Source organism: Saimiri boliviensis, chromosome 18, assembly GCF_048565385.1.
Source record: "Saimiri boliviensis isolate mSaiBol1 chromosome 18, mSaiBol1.pri, whole genome shotgun sequence".
NCBI classification, from domain to species: Eukaryota; Metazoa; Chordata; class Mammalia; order Primates; family Cebidae; genus Saimiri; species Saimiri boliviensis.
Window position 1 is genome coordinate 33,016,291 of NC_133466.1, and position 18,380 is coordinate 33,034,670.

General features: G+C 34.9%; 1 long non-coding RNA gene across 3 annotated transcripts in view; it reads left to right on the forward strand.

Moving 5' to 3' along the window:
• LOC141581958 (uncharacterized) overlaps positions 1–18,380 on the forward strand; it is a 413,739-nt gene that overhangs the window by 324,657 nt on the left and 70,702 nt on the right. The gene's annotated exons all lie outside the window — the stretch shown is intronic.

The window sequence follows — 18,380 nt, forward strand, 5'->3', positions numbered from 1 at the left end:
TCAAATGGTAGTTCTGTTTTAAATACTTTAAGAAATCTCTAAACTGATTTCCAGTGGCTGAACTAATTTCAATTCCCACCAACAGCATATAAATCTTCCCTTTGCTCTGCAACCTCGCCAGCAACTGTTGTTTTTGACTTTCTTAATAAAAGCTGTGTTGTTTTTGACTTTCTTATAATAGCTATTCTGACTGGTTTGAGATGGTATCTCACTGTGGTTTTGATTTACATTTCTCTGATGTTTACTGACATGGAACAGTTTTCCAATATGTTTGTGGGCTGCTTGTTGATCTTCTTTTGACACATGTCTGCTCCTGTCTTTTGCTCATTTTTTAAAAAAAGGGGATGATTTTCCTTGTTTAATTTTTCAGATTTCTTAGATTCTGAATATTAAAACTTTGTCAGATGTATAGCTTGTGAATATAAAACTTAATATCTGCTGAAGCTATTTACAACTAAACATCATATGCTAATATTCTTCATTTAGGAATAAATATTTATGGCCTTCATTCAAAACCGGAAAAAATATTATACCCCAAATTCCTTTATTGTTTCATAGCTTATGGAAAATATATTAATTTGCTTTCCTCTTAGAGAAGAATGTTTAATGCTATTAAGGATTTAATGATATAGACTTTAATGCTATCACTATTGAGTAATTACTAAAATGATATATGGCATGACCAGAAATAAAGTATTAAATTAATTTCATCTTTTAGTTTTATTTTCTTTATATAATACATAATAATGAAATCTCTCTAAACTCTAAAAGCCAATAACACACATAGTTTCTTAGATATTAGGCCATACTAAATTAAAATGGAGTCTTTGCTACATGAAGAATTTTAAAACCACATTTTTTAACTTGAAGTCAACTTCTCTGACTCAACAATTCTATTTCCTTCCTTATTTTTTTTCCCCAACAATTGAAATATGGTAACATTTCAATGAAATGTTTCCTAAATGAATAGCAGAACTTTTTTGTTTGTCTATATTTTCCACAGGTCCCCAAATTTATACACACACACAAACACATATAAGTGTATATACTTTTTCAATGTTTAAGGTTAAAACATTGTTACTGTTGTCTACTTTCGTGGTCATGTCTTATTTAAAATCACCTTATGGAAAAAAATGAACAACTACAGTATGTATACAACTATAGTATGTCTACAAATTTCCTGTAAGATGGTTTTAAATAAGACATGACTACAAAAGCAGGCAACCTTAACAAAATTTTAACCTTAAAAATAAAAAGATAAACTAAAAGTGTCCTTGTATAACTTCAAGATGTGTTTGACTTTCAGGTGAAATCAAACACTTTTCTATAGTTTATTCCCATCTTTATATTGAACCTATTTTAGCCTCAGTAGATCTATGATACTCTGTTCTCAGTGGAATAAGAAACAAGTAACATGGATGGCTTAATAGAGAATTTGACTTTGAATTTATTTCCTATTTAAGCTCCAAGAAATTGTCACAAAGACTGAAATGTTTTGGACTATTTTTAAAAGAACAAACAGAATTCTCCCTGCTCATACACTATCTACAGGCTAAAAAGCACTCTGACAGCTAAAAAAAAAATCCCTTTGAGATGGCACTGTGGAACCCAAGTAAAGTACTTCCTCTAACATAATGTCATTGAACAGTTCGAAGTCCTTTGTTCTTTCTAAGCCTACTTTGAAAATGGAAAAGTTAATAATATAATGGAATTCTGTGTTCCATGCTTTATGAGAACAGGATATTTCACTATTATAGGAATCCATGAAACTTTGCTATTGTAGGTCCATCCTTTTCTTTGAGTTTGAACACAGAACTACGTTACTTTTTGTTCTTCATGTATTTACAAATTCATTATCAATTCTTTTTATGATAATTACATTTCATTTTCATTTAATGTCTCCTTCAAGATAGATACAACTTCTGAGAATGAGATAACCATAGTAGCCTTTTTTATTACACAACAAAAGGAAATTGATTAAATAGGAAATTTATTTGTTCTAAAACGTGTTTTTCATGTTTTAGCAAGTAATGAAAGAACAGTTGTTTCAATGGTGTTTACCTCCAGAAAGATATAATAATATCATTATTAAAGTGTTTACTAAATAAATATTTGTTTATGATATGGTTGATTTTGCAAGGGAAGAAAATCTTCCTATGTAAAGTCATAAAATAATACATTTTGTAAACATTTTTCAAATATAGCATTCAGCAGATACTGTGTGGAATACAACACAGAAACTTTTCATAGATATTTCAGGTGGCAGTTGAACCATGGTTGCAGTCAGTGTGTAATATCTGACTGGAAATATAATGAGAAAAATGTTCTCTTAAGCACCCTGCTGCATTTCTCTAATCCAAGTATGAAAAAAATTTATTTCATAAATTACCTGAAATAGTACAGCTAATTATATTTTCTTCTTCTTTTAAAGGATTTTACTTTATTATTTTAATAGTCTTGATTTTAAACACCATAATATTAAGAAAAAGAACAGCTTACAGCCATTTCTAAGTTTGATTTTACACTTAAATCCCTGGAAAATGTACTGCTACACAAGGGAATAGTTCAACTGAGGCTTGGTATGTGTAACTAAAAAAGTAATTTTCATCTGAGATTTACATATTATATTGTCATTTTTTAGAAAGTAATTATACAAAAATATATTCCAACAGGTTTTACAACAAACTCTATTTTGTTTTTCTTGTCCAGTGGTGCAATATGTTGGAACAATGACTATGGAAATAAAACTAATGACTTAAAGTATAATAGATATGTGTACTTGTTTGGTGTTGCTTGAAGGCTTATAATATTAATTTTTTTAAAAAAAGCTGGATGGGAAGCAACACGATTAGCCGGTAATGATTTAATGTCATGTGTTATTTACCATTTTAAATAATGAATATTCTAATATTAAGGATAGAGATACAGTGTCCTTTACAGGCTGAAGTTATTTTTAAAAGTGGTATCCACAGCTTGAGACAATATGCATTGACTTTATAGATACAAATGTCTATATTAAATTAAATCAAATATTAATTAAATGAAATATTAATCAATTATTAATTAAATTAAAATAAATATTGAATTAAATATTAATTAGGCCAAGCAATAGCATAGTACAGTTTAAATCCTATCTTCTTAGGCAGTAGACATAACTAAACTAAGATGAAAGATAAAAGGTCTCTCTGGATCAAGGGTCATTTATAATGACATAAAAATAGTGAATCTGATATAGGTTATGATCTGATAGCAGGTAGTAATTTATTTGTTTTGTTTTGTTTGTTGATCCTATTCCTTATGAACTGTATTACCTTTCAACTCTCAGTTGTAGTTGTAATTCTGAAATCTAAGTATATATTTGTTCCATTAGTTCAAGTTATCTTCAAATTCTCCTTAATCATATGACCGTTTTGAAGCTTTTTTGGACGTGATTAGTCTCATTTTTCAAAGCATTAGATTGTCATTCATATTTGATGTTAACCACATCATCTGGAGTTTAAATGGTGGCTGGATTATTTTGATCTCATGTTGCATATTAACCAAGCATACAAATATATATTCCATATAACTGATCTGGTAAAGAATTTTTAAAGGTAATTATAATTCACCTGTAAATTATTGTTGATAAAGTTGGATGCAGCATAAAGCACGATGAAACAGGACCACTCCTGGGATTCTATGTATACCTTATTTAATACACTGAAAATACCAGCACCTATAATTCAAGGCTTCAATGATAACATTAAATTACTTCTAGTTAGTTATTTAAAAGTTAATTGACTGCTTTTATAAGAGTAAGAGAGGAAAAGAGATATTGCATTCTGCAAGCATTTTTCAAAAACTTAATGAGGCAATAAAAGCTATGTAAAGCAGGTAATCACTTGTTAATCGATCTGTTATTGGGATCATATTAGACCTAGGATAATATATTTGCTTTCAAATTTCTTTAAAATGGACAAGGAGGTCACACCCTTCCTGAAAAATCTTTAGTCTGTTGCTTAGGTAACGACTTAGCCATTTATTACAATAGAATGGTTGACAGATCATTAGTGAAATAAATATAAGATCTCTATGAACTCATACCTGTCTCCATGTACTAAATGTCTTGTGATGTGAGAATACATCACATCCCTCAGTAGGCATTATTCCAAAGTGTTTGATGAGAAGAATGTTGTGCTTGGGGAAAATAAATGCAAAGAAAAATTACCACCCTGTGAGAATTAATTTGCTTTGATTTCATTTGCTATTTTCTAGACGTATTCAGCAGTATTCCTTAGTGAAGCCTACTTGTGAGTTTGCTAGGAGAATAAATGGATTAACTCACCTTTCAACATTACTTTGTTGGCATCCTTCAAACATGAAAACTATTAGAATTCATTGTAGTGTTTTTACCCCTCCCCCACCCCACCTTCATATTTTAGCCATAATTATCTCTTTGAGCAAGAGTGTGTTTTCAGATATTTCCATTGTAATAGATTCATCATCCTCTACACACCAATATCATTGTTCTTTAATTTGGGAGGAGGTTCTTTCTTCTCTGTACTAAACTTGAAATCTGAAGTGTCTTTTTGCAAATTGCATCTCCTCCTTTTGTAAAGTTTTCAAAAATATTTTCTCCATAATTTTGAAGTAAAACGAAACAAAACAAAACAACAAAACCTTTTAGTTTATTGCAAAGCTTGAAAGACCTGTAATATCTGACCTGTCCAAATCAGGCATGCTATTTCTTTTCCATACTAACAAACAAGAGCATATTAATCATGTAGTAAACCAATAAAGATGAATACCTGATTAACTTCATGGCCAAAATTAATTACAACAGAAGCAGTTGTTCTTACAGCTTAAATTAGAACTTGTAGATGATTGGGTAGTCAATAAATCACTCTGCTTCTGATAAGGTGGGTCCAAAAACTTGTTTTCGACATTCTGATTCACAACAATAACAGTTCTATTATCCAGTAGTGAGTGGTGATGAGATCCAGATTTATAACTTACACATTAATCTGTCATTATAATAGCTATTTTTAATTAAAATTGAAATAAGTCAATCAGAATTATAAATTCATATTTTACTTCCTGTGGGCAAACTAGTTATATTACTAGGTCTGATTGGGTTTTGTCATCCTCTGTTTTACTAAAGCCTAGGATTGTTAGTGTGTCAAACTGAATATGCAGTGCTGAAGTATTTTATAAGAGGCATCATAAAATATCAGGCACCAGTCATTTGGCATAATTATTTTTCCGTGTTTCTACAACGTTGCTTATTTTTATTTTCTCTTCTGGTAGATTCTCTTCTACATCCTTTTTCTTTTTTTCTTTTTCCTTTCTTTTTTTTTTTTTTTTTTTTTTTTTGAGACGGAGTTTCGCTCTTGTTACCCAGGCTGGAGTGCAATGGCGCGGCCTCAGCTCACCGCAACCTCCGCCTTCTGGGTTCAGGCAATTCTCCTGCCTCAGCCTCCTGAGTAGCTGGGATTACAGGCACGCGCCACCATGCCCAGCTAATTTTTTGTATTTTTAGTAGAGACGGGGTTTCACCATGTTGACCAGGATGGTCTCGATCTCTTGACCTTGTGATCCACCCGCCTCGGCCTCCCAAAGTGCTGGGATTACAGGCTTGAGCCACTGCGGCACCCGGTTTACATCGTTTTTCATAAAGATGTTCCTTAGTTTAAAATACAAAGCTATTTTTTATTGCTTTTCTGGACATTTATCATTGTATTCCCTTGTGGAAAAAGTGAAAAAAACCACACACACACACAATTTCTCACTAGTTATATTTACAAACTTTTTTTCCAGTTTATTATGATTGATTTTGTGCTGCTGTGCTACTTTTATGACTGTCCTCAAGGTCGAAAACAACCACCAATTTCCCATCTAACCTATCTCCAACAACCTACAATCAAACTATTTTGCTTGATACTTTTTATTGCAAGTTCTTTTTTGTGCGTGCATATCATTTTTTTAATGCTTACTGATCTATGTGTCATTAGGTCATTAGGTTATTTGTGGTGTGATATAACCTTTGTGGGTTTTGGTAGTGCCTATCTTACTAGGTTATATTTTTTTTCCTGTTTAAACTTTTTAAAGTTGAAAAAAATATATTTTCTAACAGTTTGGCAATGACTAAAATTCAAATGGCAATGCAATTTGTACTTTGTATGCATATTTATGTTTAATATGTATTTTTAAAGTTTTTAATTTACTGATTTGGAGGATGTTATAGTAGAGTTAACTAACATTTAAGAATTTATGGATATTAGTGCAATTTGTTGTGAATTTTAATGTTTTGCACTTAGTAATACTTTATTTTTAACCTTCAAAAAAACCCTTACAGTACATATATATAGTTAGATTGAAAAAATACTTTCAATTTTTGATAGCAGAATAGGATGACTGTAAAAATATATTATACTCAGGTAATAGACTCCCTAAATACCCAGACCTGATCACTATGCATTTTATATGCACATAGAAAAATTTTTCATGTACCCCATAAATCTGTACAAATAATACTTTTAAAAACTCCATTTGGCTGGGTATGGTGGCTCATGCCTATAATCCCAGCACTTTGTAGAGGTCGAGACAGGCATATCACTTGAGGTCAGGAGTTTGAGATCAGCCTGGTCAACACTATGAAAACCCTGTCTCTACTAAAAATACAAAAATTACCCTGGAGTGGTGGTTCACACCTGTAATCACAGCTACTCAAAAGGCTTGAACCTGGGAGGCAGAGGTTGCAGTGAGCAGAGATCGTGCCATTGCACTCCAGCCTGATTGACAGAGTGAGACTGTCTCAAAAAGAAATAAAAATAAAAGTTCAATTCAAAGATGTTTTAAAGTTACAAGCTTGAAGTTTTAATATATGAATGATTTTCAGATATTTCCTCTTCTTGTGATAGAGGCTTAGGTAACTAGAACCAAATCCACTTCAAGAATAATTAGAAAATTGGACAAAATATATATTAAGACGATTTATTTGAAGGCATATTAGTTATATCTTGCTGTACAGAAAACTAACCAAAACTTAATGGCTTAAAATGATATCAATGTATTTAACTCACAATTCTACAGGCTTAGAATCTGTGGAATCACAATGGTATGAGCTACGTTTGGTGGATCACGGCTGAACTCACAGACCTGCCAGCTCCTGTGCTGACTGGAGCTGCTTGGCTGATGGATGCCTCAACTGGAATGTCTGAGATGATTGGAACTTCTCTGGGCAGGGTTTTTCATCCTACAGCAGGCTAGCCTGAGCTTGTTCCTAAATTGATAGCTTTATTTCCTTAATGTATACTAACCACATAATCCTACTCTTTCAAACTCAAGCACATGACTGAAATCTTTCTTATTAAAGCAGTCAGTATTTCCTGAAATATAAGAAGTACTTTTTAAAAAAATTTTGTTTCCTGTTTGACCTCCCTGCTACACTGTCACTGATGATGCTTAGTTTGTTCCATGCTGGTGTCTACCGGTATCCTACTCATTACTTCCTCATATATTATTCTATTTAATAGGCATTTTCTGCAATTTTCCTTTTTTATTTCATTTTTCGTGACATTCATCTGTTCCTGGCTCTCATTCATTCTATATCGACTAATGCCTCTATCTGCACTTCTGCTTTTCCTTTTTCTGGACTAATATTTCTAATTATCAGATGGGCATTTCCAGGTATCTCTTTAGCATCATAAACTCAATATCCCCAAACATGAATATATCATATACTTCTATTTATTTGCTCTTTCTCTTGAAGGCCATATTTAATTAATAAAACAAAAATAATTACTCAGGCTCGAAATGTGAAATTATGCTTGATTTCTCCTTTCTCTTTTTCTGCAAGTCCAAATGAAACTTCCTCTGAAATGCCATTCTAATAATTTCTCTTGGTTTTCACTTTCTGCAGTGAAGTTTGGTTGTTTGTGGTTTCTTTGCCTACCTTCCACTTTTCTTTCTTATGAAAGTATATTCCAAATGTGATTTAAGAAATTAAGTGTTTTGTGTAGAATTATGACAGTACTTTTTCTCTATTCATGGATATTAATTTTAAGTCTGGAATTCCCTACTTTGGGCCACAATAGCTAATTTTGTAAGGATATGTGCAAATTTCGACCAAAGAGAATTAATCCCAAACTTAGAAGTTGAAAGTAAACTTTGAATATATTTTATTCCCTGTGAACCACTTGAGAGTAAATTGTTGGCTAAATGCTTCTTCATTCTCTAAGCTTATAACATTTCCTAAAAATATTCTCCTATATAGCAACAATACAACTATCAAAATTAGGAGGTTGACATCAATGTACTAATACCATTTGTATTAATTTCCAATTGTTTCTACACAAATTACACACATTTATTTTGTTACAGTTCTGTAAATCAGAAATCCAAATGGCTCTCACTAGGCTAAAATCAAGGTGTTGGAAGGCAGGGCTGCATTCTTTCTAGATAATCTAGGACAAAAAGAAATGTTTTATTTTTTTTTTCAGCTTCTAGAGTCTGCTTTCATTTCTTGCTTCATAGTCTTCTCCTTCCATCTTCAAAGCTAGTAGCTTAGCATCTTCAAATCTGAGTGTAATTCTCTCTCTTTTTATTATAAAGGTTTTTATAATTACATTTGGTGCACCAGTTTCTCCAGACTAATCTCTCTATCTCAACATCTTCAATTTAATCACATCTGCAAAGTTTCTTTTGCCATGTAAAATAACATTCACAGGTTTTGGGGATTAGAATATGTAAACACTTTAAGGACCTCTTTCTGCCTACTACACCACCTAATCTTCAGTACCCATTAAAGTTTTGCCAATAGTCCCACCATATACAATATTTATAGAAAAATAATAAGTTTTAAATAATGCATTTTATTCAGGCTTTGTCTAATATATCCTCAAAATGCAATGCACTTCACTTTACATCCTATCAGGAGGTCAACAAATTTTAATTTGTCACATTTCTAATAATATTAACTTTATTCACTTAAAGTGGTGTCTACAAGCTTCCCTACTTTACACCTACTCCTTTTCCTTTTGGTATTAGTGAGCATTCTATATGGAGATAATGTTGAGATTATATGAATATCCCATTCCTCATCAAATTTTTGATTTACTAATTTCATTATCTCAATATGGATACATGATAAAGACTTCCTATTTTATTCAGTGGGTTATATCCTCTTACTATCATTTATTTTATACTCACATTATTTCTGTTTTAGACAGTGAAAATCCCTTAACCTAATTACTAATTTGCTTTTTTAAAAAAATTTTTACTTTAAGTTCCAGAATACATGTGCAGAATGTGCAGGTTTGTTACATAGGAACACGTGTGCCATGGTGTTCTGCTGCACCTATTGACCCATCCTTCAAATTATTTCCCCACACATCCCAACTCCCAAAAGGCCCTGGTGTGTGTTGTTCCCCTCCCTATGTCCACGTGTTCTGAATTTCAACTCCGGCTTGACTGAGAAGATGCAATGTTTGGTTTTCTGTTCCTGTGTTAATTTGCTGAGGATAACGGCTTCCAGCTTCATCCATGTCCCACAAAGGATATGATTTCATTCCTTTTGATGGCTGTGTACTATTCTATAGCATATATGTACCACATTTTATTTATCCGGTTTATCACTGAAAGGGATTTGGGTTGGTTCCATGACTTTTCAATGGTAAATAGTGTTGCAATAAACATACATGTACATGTGTGTTTAGAAGAATGATTTATATTCCTTTGGCTATATACCTAATGATGAGAAGGCTGGGTCAGATGGTATTTCTGGTTCTAGATCCTTGAGGAATTGTCATATTGTCCCCCACAGTTGTTGAACTAATTTGCTTTGCCACCACAGAGTAAAAGCATTCCTGTTTCTCCACAGCCTCACCAGCATCTATTGTTTCTTGATTTTTAAATAATCGCCATTCTGACTGTCATGAGACGGTATTGTGTTGTGGTTTTGATTTGCATGTCTCTAATGATCAGTGATGTTGAGCTTTCTTTCATATGTCTGTTGGCTGCATAAATATCTTCTTTTGAGAAGTGTATGTTCATATTCTTTGTCCACTTTTTGATGTTTCTTTTTCTCTTGTAAATTTGTTCAAGTTCCTTGTAGATTCTGGATATTAGACCTTTGTCAGATAGGTAGATTGCAAAAACCTTTTCTGCATCTATTGAGATAATCATGTGGGTTTTGCCTTTGGATTCCATTTATTGATTTGTGTATGTTGAAGCAGCCTGGCATCTCAGGGATGAAGTCAACTTGATTGTGGTAGATAAGATTTTTTTATGTGCCACTGGATTTGGTTTGCCAGTATTTAATTGAGGATTTTTGCATTGAGGTTCATCAGGGATATTGGCCTGAATTTTTCTTTTTTTGTTGTGCCTCTGCCCAGTTTTGGTATCAGGATGATGTTGGATTCATAAAATGGGTTAGGGAGGGGCATGAACCTGATGCCAATAGGATCAGTCCTGTATAAGGTGTCTGACAAGCCCTGTTGCAGGCTCTCACCTAGTTGAATGGCACAGGCAACAGGACCCATTTAATGAAGCAATTTTACTGTCTCTTGGTGGAGTGGGTGTACTTTACTAGGGGAAACTCACTCATCTGGGCTGCCTGGATTCCTCAAAGCTACCAGGAGGAAAGGCTAAGTCTGCTGGTCTGCAGAGACTGGGGTCACCTCCACCCCAGGGGCTTAGGCCCAGGGAGATCTGAGTTCTGTCCCTGAGACTCTGGCTGGAGTTGTTGGAGTTCTGCAGGGAAGACCCTCTCAGTGAGGAAGGATGTGTCATGGTCAGGCCTGAAGAGGCACTCAGACCACAGCGCCACAGCCAGTTTGTTGGGCTATGTGGGCAATCTCTTGCAGACCAAGCTATTCAGCTTCCTTGGCTCCAGCAGGGAAAAACATGGCCTGGAGCTAGAGATGGATGATGCTCTTCCCCTGACCAGGGGCTCAGTGTGTTAGGCAGTTATGAGTCCTAGTGCTGGCTGATGCCTCTCCGGCAAGGAGCTCAAAGGGTTTAGGCAGCAGGCAGCCGCAGCTGTGGTCCTGGTTACCGCTCCCCATGGGAAACTTGCAGGCTTAGGCGAATTTCAGCTGAGAGGCTGTTGAAAATCTGCACAGCTCCAGGATTGGGACCCTAGGCTCCAGTGGCCAGTGGGATTTTCCGATCTGTCGATTGCATGGTTCAGTGGAAAAAGCATGGTTTCCCCAGCTGGATATAATGCTCACTTACTGCCTCCCTGGCTGAGGGTGGGGGTCGAAGTCTCCTCTGCTCCATGTGGCTCTCAGGTGGGTGGTGCACGATTTGCTCTTTCTTCCTCTCCGTGGATCACATCAGCCATCTAGTCAGTTCTGATGAGAGAACCTGTATAGGTTGGTTGCTGGTGAAGGATTCACATGCTAATTATGGTTCTTTTCAACGGAGCTTCTGATCTCCCCTGTTTCTGGTTGGCCATCTTGGCCCTGCCCACAGGAGTTCTTTACATAGCCCAGAGACATGTCCCTTTTTAGGTATGCTTTGCAAACCATTTCCTCTAATCTGTAGTTTGTTTTCTTAACTGTATTTTTCAAAGAGCAAAGGTTTTTAATTTTGATAAAGTATAATTTATAATTTTTCCCTTATATGGCTTATGCTCTTTGTGTTCTATTTTAAAAAACATTGCAATGGCAAAGATTTTTTTCTTGTTTTTCCAAACATTTTATTGTTTTAACCTTTACATTAGGATACAGAATATATTTTATAGTGATTTATGCATACAGTATGAAATAACAAATGAGGTTTATTTCCCACATAGACATTTGGGTGTCCCATCTCCATTTGTTAAAATACTAATCTTTCCTCCCTTGAATTATTTTGGCAACTTGACCATATAAGTAACAGTCTATTTATTAATTTTATTCTGTTCCATCGATCTCTAGATCTATTAAAGTAGCTTGATTTTAGCAGTATAAGTTATTAAGCTTTACTTTTACTTTCTATTTTGCCAAGTTCTTTTTGTTTCTGTGTGAATTCTAGAATAGACTTGTCAATTTCTTGAAAAAAGATTGAGACATTTTATTCCACATTTTATAGGGGTCATAAATCTGGTATAATATATGCCTGGACCTATTGCTGACACCTTGTAATTATATGGAGGTTAAGAATAAAGTGGACATTGAGTAGCGTAGAAACAGGAAGATAAATTGGATTGAAGTGACACCTTTTGAGCCTAGCAGCTTTTTGATTTTCAGTTATATGATACAATAAATTCTACTTTTTTGAATAAACCAATCTAATTTGTTTTAATTTGTTTTGATATCTTACCAATAACAGTCTTAAATTTCACACAATTATAGTTCAGACTTTTTAAAATTATGCTTTAAGTTCTGGGGTACATGTGCAGATCATGCAGGATTGTTACATAGGTATACGCATACCATGGTGGTTTGCTGCATCCATTCCCCCACCATCTACATTAGGCATTTCTCCTAATGTTATCCCTCCCCAATCCTCCTACTCCCTGCTACCCGTCTCCTAGCCCCCACACCCCCCAACAGGCCCCCATGTGTGATGTTCCACTCCCTATGTGTTCTCATTGTTCAACATCCACTTATGAGTGAAAACATGCGGTGTTTGGTTTTCTGTTCTTGTGTCACTTTGCTGTGAATGATAGTTTCCAGCTTTATCCATGTCTCTGTAAAGGACATGAACTCATCCTTTTTAATGGCTGCATAATATTCCATGGTGTATATGTGTCACATTTTCTTTATACAGTCTATCATTGATGAGCATTTGGGTTGGTTCCAAGTCTTTATTATTGTAAACAGTGCTACAATGAACATGTGTACATGTGTCTTTATAACAGAGCAGATTTGTTCCGATGACTTAAAAAAAAAAAAAAGAAATATCTTCCTGGGCTGTGGTCCCCCATACAAATCTATTTTCACAGCCATGAGCTCAGATAATGTTAATAAACTTCTCAACACCTATTTTAAAAAATCCCAAATTTTTGATCATGGGATTTAAGACTGTTCATTATTGGATCTTGTTGTGAATTGTAAGTGCATCCTTTATAATCCTCTACCTCACCTCATACAATGTTTTATCCCATCATAATTTCTCATTTTATCTATAACCCTGTAAAAACTCTCCTCTGAAACTCTTTTTAAATTTTTTGCTGCTGCTTCAAAATTTAGGAGCTTACCATCTGTCTTCAACAGTTGAAATCTTAGATGTACTACATGTTCATAATCTTCACATGTGTTACTAGATGTTAGAGTTAGAATGAGTCCCTCCATCGTCCATCTTTGAGGTGACTAGAGGACTTTCTGCATCTGTGATAACAGTTATCACAATTTGTGGACCTGTTCCTATAACTATAGAAGTTCTTTAATTCAGGACTTTATAAAGATGGCAAGAAGGTAAAACAAAATGAATTTATACCATGTCGTTTTGTGCCTATCTCTCTGTCTCTCTAAAATGTGAAATTTCTAAAGAACAAGAACCACCTTTGTGTCCTCCAAAGCACCTGGAAAAACACTTTATGCAAAGTATTGGTTAAATCAATTCTAAAATACAACTAATAGCAGTGTCTTCTTAATTTTTAAAATTTTATTATAAACTAAAAATTTATAATTGTTTATATTTATAGGGTACAAGTTGATGTTAAGATTTATTAATACAATGTGAAATTGTTAAATTGAGCTAATTAACACACCCCAAACCTCCAATAACAACTTTGAAGCTTCAAATACGACTGATACTTGCCGCCCCGTTTCTTCGTAGTTCTCATGAAGTTAGAAATTTGGGGGTCTGTTTTAGATACTATAGGCCTGTTAGTTTTGAAGGGAAACTTCGATACTATTTCTGGTCTTTTTGTTTTAAAACATATACTGTTATTTTTGGTTTCTCTCCTTTAGGATCATAGGGACTGACAAGTATACATTCTAAGGAAACCAAAGGTACTTAAATTGTAAGCCATTTGCATTGTTTATAAATAAGTTTAGACACATTAATACACCTCTGTACACTCAATAACAAGATATGATTTTAGAATGACATTACAAAAATAAAAATACTGTTTGAAAATTTACTGTATGTTATACCCAGACCAGGAGTTTTCAATCAGTCTTGAAAGGTGTCTATTTTTTTCACCTCCTTATTTTAGTATAAGAAGTTGGATGGCAGTGACCAGTAAAGGTCTACCGAGTCCATAATACCTGTAAGTACGTAAGTTCTTTAATTCATAACTTTATAGAGACAGCAAGGAGGCAAATTGAAATGAATGTATACCATGTACTGAGACTACAGAAGATATGCCACACAGAGTTTACCTGATAAGCACTAATATATAAAATGCAACCTGCACAATCTCTATAGCATAGTTTTTCTATTTTATTTCTGATACTCTGTATTAAAGAAGAGGTGAATATTCTAAGCCCGCTGTGGCCAAGGTAAGTGCATACGTTTTCTATTTTCTGTTCTTTTATTGTCATTGAAGTTGTGGAATGCGAGAACTGGCTTGTATAGCTCCCAAGGGACAAATGTACAACGTTCAGGAACTTTACATGTCAGTTGTTAAAACATTGGTAGCTTGAAGTTGGCCCTAGTGTAAGTATTCACACAATGAATGTTGGCAAGTACTGTAAATTAGCTATCCTGTCTAGTGCTTCACCCAGGAAACTGGTTTATCAATATTCCACTGATCATAATAGTTACGGGTACTCTTATTTTTATTTAATGCTATTGTTGCAGACTAGTCTAAGCACTAACTTACCTTGAAGCTCTTGCCCTTTTTCAGTGTAATTATTCTCTTGAGTACAAGGTTGTCCCAAAATACTGAGTGTCCAAGAAGCTCTCACTTGCTTATGTGTGACCTCAGGAAGTTGTAAGTTGCTACCCAACTGGTATTAAACAAAGTCTGGCAGGTCTGATATGCTTTGTTACTGCAGCTTCGAGAACCAAGGAAATGTTAGTTTGAACAGCATTATCTAACTGAAGTTGATTCGGACTAAGTTTTCTGAGGCTTTGGCAAAAGAGCAATTTTTCTGACAGTGGTCCTTATCAGAACTCTTGTTATAAATTAATGATTTATGTTCTTTATTTGACCTACCTTGCCTTCATCCGTATCCAAACTTTTTTTCTTCTTACAGCTTTAAATGAGAGATGAAATGTTCTTCTCTTATATTTGTAATTGTGGAACAGTTCATAATGTCATTGAATGTTCTTTCTAATATTTAGCTCTTTCCCAATGCAGTTTGCTGAATGTTACTTACCTGAGAATTATCTCTCTAAACCTGCAACACAGACTTCAAGTTCCAGCTTTCCCAATATCTCACCCATCAGTGTTTAGCCACCATTTTACTAAAACTTACTGATAGTGACATAAAGCACATAGGGTAATTGGAACTGGGAGTCTGGAATAGTTAGGTCTTCTGGTCTTCACCATGGGCCAGGGTCCTCCCACCACCTCAGCCTTTGGGTTCAGAAAGAACTGTCAGGGAGAACCCTTGTTCTTAGTTACGGGAATGGGTGAGAGACCTGACCTTTAAAACCACTCTGACCTCCTCCTCAACCCTGGCCATACTGTGGTGGAGAGCCTGGGTCACTCTGCTGACTGGGCTTGGGTGAAATGGTCCATTTAATTCAGCGATCCCCATCCTTTTTGGCACCAGGGACTGGCTTCCTGGAAGACAATTTTTTTTCATGGACTGGGTTGGGGGATGGTTTTGGGATGATTCAGTTGCATTATCTTTACTGTACACTTTATTTCTATTATTAATTCCTTGTAATCTATAATGAAATAATTACATAACTCACCATAATGTAGAATTGGTGGGAGCCTTGAGGTCATTTTCCTGCAACTAGACTCTCCTATTCAGAAGTGACAGAACACAGTGACAGAGCATCAGCCAATATTAGATTCTCATAAGGAGCACACAACCTAGATCCCTCACATGCCCAGTTCACAACAGGGTTCATGCTTCTGTGAGAATCTAATGCTGCTGCTTCTGACAGGAGGTGGAGCTCAGGTGGTAAAGCCAGTGATGGGGAGCAGCTATAAATACAAATGAAGCTTCACTTGCTCGCCCACTGCTCACCTCCATGGCCTGGGGGTTGGGGACTCCTGGTTTAATTGATGTTTACATGATACTCCTGCTTTCAGGGAATTGAGTAACCTGTGTCTTCCTTCTTGCCCAGCATGAGGGTCTGAGACAGGGAAGTCACATATTTGGAGGGCATTGATTATCTCTCTGGGTAGTACTGAGTTTAAGTTAGTCTTGTTACCCCTATTAAAGGAGAGAATCTTCATCTATCTGCTTTTTCACCAGAAGGATAGATATATCATGTTCTCAGATTTTATAAACCTGTACACATCTATGAAGTCTGAGAATAACAAGGAAAGTTTTTGGAGAGAACATAACAGAGAGTGAGCTCTGCATTCTCCAGTTTTGCTCATTGTTTCTTGGACATTCCCCTCCTTCATTACCATTTTGCATTTATTTGTATATATGGGAGCTTTCGTTTTAAAACTAGAAGAGGAGGAAGAAATTTGGATGGCATGGAGAAAGTAGATAGAATGGATTAAAAAATGGAAAGAATGATATTTTGTCTAATCTTGTCTGACCCTTTGTAATGGGTATGAACTTCTCTAGTTAACATATGAGAATGGGAAATAGATGGATCTTTATTTCATGAGAGCCTTAGACTAAATCTTAACAAAGACAATTGCTGACAAAGACAAACTCTTTCTTACAGCATTAGAGAGACTCTGGATTGTTGATAAGGCAGCAAATCATAAGGACCTATGAGAGATAATTTATCTGACTGCATGATATTAAGGAGGTCATGTGAAAATGGCGTCAGCATGGTGTAGAGGATGTAACATATATCAGGAGACATAAATCCTGAACCCATATATACTGATATTTTTAACTTACAATTCAGAAAACTTAAGTTTCTGAATGAGAAACCTGTACTTTCCTTTTTCTCACCTTCCTACTCAGCTTTTCTCAGCCCTCAGGGTCTGCTTAAAAGGCATAGTGACTACAGAGGTTAATCCTATAAAATGTTTTTGGTTTTTTTTTTTAATAGAAAATGGTGTTTACATAAAAAATCAATTATGCTATTTAAAACTTAATTATACTCAGTACAAATATATTTTAAAATCTAAAAAGAGTAAAATTTTCCAATTAGAAGTGCTTATATGTTTAGGAATATGGATGAAAACATAATGATTAAGATAAATGAATCTAAGATTCACACCTTTTTCTTGCAGAATTCTTACTGACTTCTTCCGTAGAGCTCTGTTTCTTGCTTCTTTACTCCCAGAAGACACAAAGACATTTTAAAGAACATTATTGTAGGGCAGAAGGCTTTTTTTTTTCCTATAGCTAGAGGGGTTATATTGTAAATTAAAATGGATCTCTTTTTAGTAGATTTTACATGCTGTTATCATCCTTTACAAACTCAGCACCTGGAGACAGAGGTATAAATATATTAAATTAGAAGATTATCAGTTTAATAAAAAATTTCCACCAAGTTATTTATAGTGGCTGCTGTGATATATCACCCAGAACCTTCTTCAGATATCATTTCCCCAACTGTCAAACGAGTTGTCAGGGACTGCTTATAACTAAGTCCATCCCCAAGGAATGCTCTCGGCCAAGGGGATTTGCCTCCCCCATTATTTATGCTCTCTTCCCTGGGGTAGCTCATGTATATTTACTGACTCATGTTGGTAATCAAATGCTTGGTTCCCTTGTGTTTCCTGGAGACAGCTATGAACCACTGCTGTCTTTCTAGTCTCCATAGAATTGGCTAAGGCTTTTGTTACAACAACTTCACAGTTCTGTTGCTTTCTCTCTTCATTCCTGATGACCTTACTCCTGTACAGGTGTTAATCTCAAGCAAATGAGAATTCTTTCTTTCAAATCTGTGTTTAAGATTCTGCTCACAGGAAATGAAATCTGACCTAAGATAGTTGGTACAAGAAATTGCTTGGCCCAGGAAAACAGATTCTAAAAGAGATTTGGGAACTTGGCTATGTCTGTCCCATTATGGGTGGTAGATGAAGTGCTGACATTCCCTGGTGTGTTGTAGCAGGGAAGTTGTTAAAATGTTAACTAGTGGTAACCAGGATACCACATAAGTAAAAGGGAATGCCCTGAAAAATGCAATAACTCAGATAATTGAGAGGCTCAGAAAAAAAAAACAAAAAAAAAAAAAACAGTAAATACAGGACAATGAAATTGGATGGTTGCTGTTGAATGCTATCAATTTACTAGAGAAAGACAAAGAAATGCTGATGTGATTAATCACCAGGTTAAAGCAAAATGTGAAAGCCAGAATATTCTCCTTGGCTGAATTAGAAGAGACTGTCATTTCTTATAGTCAAATATAAAAAGCTGAGGGTCAGA